Source organism: Morone saxatilis, unplaced genomic scaffold (genome assembly GCF_004916995.1).
Source record: "Morone saxatilis isolate NCDOM2014 unplaced genomic scaffold, NCSU_SB_2.0 Contig2, whole genome shotgun sequence".
NCBI classification, from domain to species: Eukaryota; Metazoa; Chordata; class Actinopteri; family Moronidae; genus Morone; species Morone saxatilis.
In genome coordinates, this window is record NW_023339762.1 from 12,623,738 (window position 1) to 12,624,021 (window position 284).

The following is a 284-nucleotide window of genomic DNA, read 5'->3' on the forward strand; positions in this document are numbered from 1 at the left end:
TTGAATCATCAATCTTCCTTCATCAGAATCTTTTATTCATTATTTACTAACAACCATCTGACCTGAACTCAAGATCTGTGAAACCGAATGCAAACATCTTCCACATACCCATAATCCTGTCGTCCTGGGCAAACTGTCTGGCATTTAAAGGGGAATTTCACCATTTGTCAACCTGGGTCTATTTATGTCCATTACCTATTAGTCATGACAACACTTTCCTCACCATCATAATCACTATAGGGATTTGTGAAATGCAGACTCGATGACTCGAAATGATTGACGAA

General features: G+C 38.4%; 1 protein-coding gene across 1 annotated transcript in view; it reads left to right on the forward strand.

Moving 5' to 3' along the window:
• Window positions 1-284, forward strand: part of LOC118330154 (coiled-coil domain-containing protein 136-like) — a gene marked incomplete in the record, with an annotated part of 20,205 nt that overhangs the window by 7,590 nt on the left and 12,331 nt on the right.